Here is a 4057-nt window from a genome sequence, read left to right on the forward strand (position 1 = left end):
CTCTTCACTCGGTTACCACAGCGTACCGTCCTTCACCGACACGACGTGCGGTCCACCATGACCCGAGATCTCAGAGAGAACACCACGGGATCCCCGGGAGGTTCTCCGGAAGACCGCGGGTCCATGGTCGGTTCACCCGAGACCCGGTACGTGACGTTCACTCCGTACCGAGAACTTGTGTTTCCCGTGCTGATCCGTGCTGTGTACCAACACAGGAACTCATTGATTTAGTGAATGTCACGATGTCTGGAGCGGAGTCGGAATTGAATTGTGAATGGAAATCCCATCCATGACATGTTACCCTCCCTCTTGTACATGTATGACATCATTTTATACCTCATCACTTCATTCATCATTCGATTCCTCTTTAATCTCGTTTACAACAAATCAGATGAAGATTTACTTGTGATTATGGGCCTCTGCACCGGCACACAATGGCCTGTTCTTGAGGACTCCAGTGGCATCTTTAACGTCCTCGAGGAATCACTGGATGAGAAGACAAGAGACTTACCTTTGCTTTCAGAGGAAGGTATGCTCACTGATGCAACACCTTCCCTGTGCATCACCAGGTTGGGAGTTTATAGCTCGTCCTCTAACAACCTTATTTTAGGCCAAATTATGTTCAATATTATATTTAAAGATGTGAAGGGTGAACTTAGTTACCACTCAACCAGTCAGCTGTTTGTAAAGCAGAGTTAGTGAGAGTTTACCCGGAAACTAATTAATTCTGCTCGATGGATGGAAGTCACAAGTTCAAGGTCAAAGTTTGACCCAAAATCATTTTTCACGAAATTTTAACCTCAAGCTGTGACCTCGACCTTTTGACCTGCTGTAAGAACTGTTATGAAACCATTGTCATGGGATAGGTGTGTTTGTACCGACTCTGTTTATCTGTTCTGATAAAATATCATAAAAATATACCTGGTGTTGGTTTAATGGTTGGGGAGGTGGGCTTTGTTTACATGGGTCCTCATTTCAAATCATACTTGGCTGTTGAATTAATACCAGGTGGGGTTGACTCAGCTTGTCATCCTTCTGAGGTTGGCAAAGTGATACCAGCTTGCTGGGATGATTGAGCCGTTTGAGTATCCTGTGTCAGAGTGGTCACCTGTCCAGGATTGTGTCCAATAACTCAGGTAACTGCTGTCGCAGCACTGATGCTCTCTCTGTACAGAGTGTGGTCTTCATGGATGGATCATAAAGGACACTTTTAACAACATTACCCATCACTGAGGGTCAGGGACTTGAACTCTCATGAGCACCTGACTAATTAAATAATTTATAGTTAATCATCACCTCTTTTAATTGAGAAAAGTGTGAAAATGAAAAATTTAAAGCTTAATTCGTGTTTGTTTACTTGTTTACCAGCAAATACTACCTGTCGCTTCGCTGATGGGAATATTCAAGATAAGAGGGAGAGGAGGTAGGGGAAGAGGGAGAGGAGGGGAGGGGACGAGGGAAAGGAGGGATGGGAAGGATAGAGGCGAGGAGGGACGTGAGAGTGGATGGAGGTGAGAGGGGAAGAGGGAGAGAGGGGGAGGGGAAGGATTGAGGAGGAAGAAGGTTGGAGAGAGGATAGGGGTGGGAGAGAGAGGGATAGGGATGATAGTAGAGAGGGGAGGGGAGGGGGGAAAGTGTGGCGGGGGAGAGGAGGGAATTGACTGAATACAACGGATTCTTCGGTATTTGAAAAGCAAAATGAATTATCTAAAACTTGCCCTTGTCCGATTTTTCATTTTCGTCCCAAGGTCAAGGTCACAAGGTCAAAAACATAAAAAACTGCGAATTTTGATATAAAAATCATTCGATCGCCCAAACTTTGAGAGCAAGGATGACAATATTTTTTATGCATAATCTTGAGGTCATTCCCCACCTAAAGTCTTGAAACCATTTTTCTCTATCTCGAACACCTTGCCCGTGGCGCCCCCTTCAAGTTTGTTTTTTACGCTGATTTAATCAAAGTATGGATAATCCGAGGAGTGTGAAATCCCATATAACCGATATGACGTCATATTGTTCCTGGAATGTTCCAGAGGAAGTTTTGCACCAAAGGTCATAATCCTTGACCTTTGACCTTCAAAGGCCACAAAGGTCAAATTTTCAAAGTTGTGGGAATCGAACCGGGTTTTCGACCTTCTTCGACGAACTAACTCCAATAAGCTATAGCACGTATCCTGATTCCTTATTTTAATGTCCACAACATTGTTTTGTGACCTTTAAAGGTTTTGCAAAGGTCAAATTTTGAAAGTTGTTGAACGAAAACCGGGTTTTCGACATTTTGCAGCTGTTGATGGAAGGCCACTATAATTAATTATAACTTGGTCAAAAATTATCACTTTGTCTCATCCTTGACTTCTGAAACAATCTGCATCGTCAAATACCGCTCGTGAACCATCGTCGTCTTCAGACTTGTTTTATAGTTCGGTTGTTTAAATCTCCAGATCTCCTCCACTTGGTCCCTCGTCTCGCGGCCGGAGCATACGAGGCAAGGTCCTCCCGTGCTTGGTTCGACTTCCTCGAATTGGTCTGAATTCCAACACATTCTGACTCAGGTAAAGGTAATTCTCCCCATGACTGAACACCCCTCCCCGTTCTCTTATTGGTTTAATGGAACCAACCAACACCCCTCCCCGTTCTCCCCAGATTACATACCTAACGGAGTTTACATGGGAGATCTCATGTCATGGTAACAGCCGTTTTGGGTTCACAGGATACCTGCAAAGGTAACGTGCTCGTGTTTGAGCTGTCTAGTCTGGCATCAGTTCCCTGTTCAATGAAAAATTCGATGCTACCTGTTTAAAAAAAATACAGGTGTTGCATCAATGAGTGTGCCTTTGGAGGTTATGTTAAGCCGGGTGTCCTGTCTGCTTGCCTTTACTTGTGGATGTTCAAGATTCCTGGGTACCATTCAAAATCCTGCAGGAGGCCAATGTTTGCTGCCATTTCCCAAATTCTTATTTCTTGTCGTGATCTACAGATTGTAGTTGTTGGGACAGCTTACACCAAGTTTCAGATTGTAGTTCTAGGTACAACTTATACCATCTATCAGGTAGGTTGTAGTTGTAGGTACAGCGAACACCATGTTTCAGGTAAAACGCTCACTATTATCGGTCAAGTTTAGTGAATGATTGTTAGCCTCGTGATTGTTACCTCTTCGCATTGTGTGAACACGTTATTATACACCTGCTGACATCACAGCTCCATCTCACTTTCACCAGGCTGACAGGTGTATTAACAACAGCAGTTTTGGTCTCAGGTTTACAATGATGACTTCCAGTGAGTGCTTGTTGATGCTTTTCTACAGAAGCCAATTGGACGTTTTTGGGATTCAAGTGCTGTCATTATTGAACTTGATAAAAAACTGGGAGTACGAGGATTTGATGATGTGTTCATGCAAGTAGTAAGGTCCATTTGAAGGTTAAGTTAATTATTGTAGTGTCATGGATTTCAGTGATTATCTCATTGCATCATTGTATCGGTTTCAACAATGCTGAGGAATGAGCTGCTGCAATGGAACGACGGCCTTGTGTGAAAGCAGAAGGCATGACATGTCATGGTTTGAGATGATGACAAGAGAAAGGATGGCCCAGAGAAAAGAGGGTTGTGATAAGGTGAGCAATTGTTTTCTCTTTCCTTTCCTTCAGGGATTTCAAGGAAAAACTGGGCCACCTGGTCCTCCAGGAGTCATTGGACCTCAGGTAAAGACAAGAGCAAGTTCATCAATAATATATTTTCCTGGAAGCCTTCATGCCACAGACAGTGATGGAATGTTTTATTTCGCATTGAAAGATGATGATATATGATATGAGTGTGTTCTGTGTGATGTCACAATTGGTGAATCTTCAAGATATTAGATGCTGCACTCACAACATCCTTCTGAGGACGTGGGAAGTCTGCTTCCTTTCACTCTTCACTTGTATCATTGTCCTTTTATCCACAAGAGTGGAAGAATTAATGAGTGGCAGGAATTGAATCCTTGGTGTGTGTGTGTGTGTGTGTGTGTGTTTATACACAGTTGTTTCGATGTATGTGTGCACATTAAATGTGTGTAAATTTA

The 4057-nt window shown here is 43.3% G+C and overlaps 1 long non-coding RNA gene across 1 annotated transcript; it reads left to right on the plus strand.

Moving 5' to 3' along the window:
- Window positions 1-3748, plus strand: LOC147008050 (uncharacterized). The gene is made up of 3 exons (XR_015053686.1): window positions 1-146; window positions 392-529; window positions 3645-3748. It is a non-coding gene; the product is annotated as an uncharacterized LOC147008050 (long non-coding RNA).
- The last annotated feature ends 309 nt before the right edge of the window (window positions 3749-4057 follow it).

The sequence above is a fragment of the Eptatretus burgeri genome, chromosome 22 (assembly GCF_056783735.1).
Source record: "Eptatretus burgeri isolate ZD-2024b chromosome 22, Ebu_testis_v1, whole genome shotgun sequence".
In the NCBI taxonomy this organism is placed as follows: Eukaryota; Metazoa; Chordata; class Myxini; order Myxiniformes; family Myxinidae; genus Eptatretus; species Eptatretus burgeri.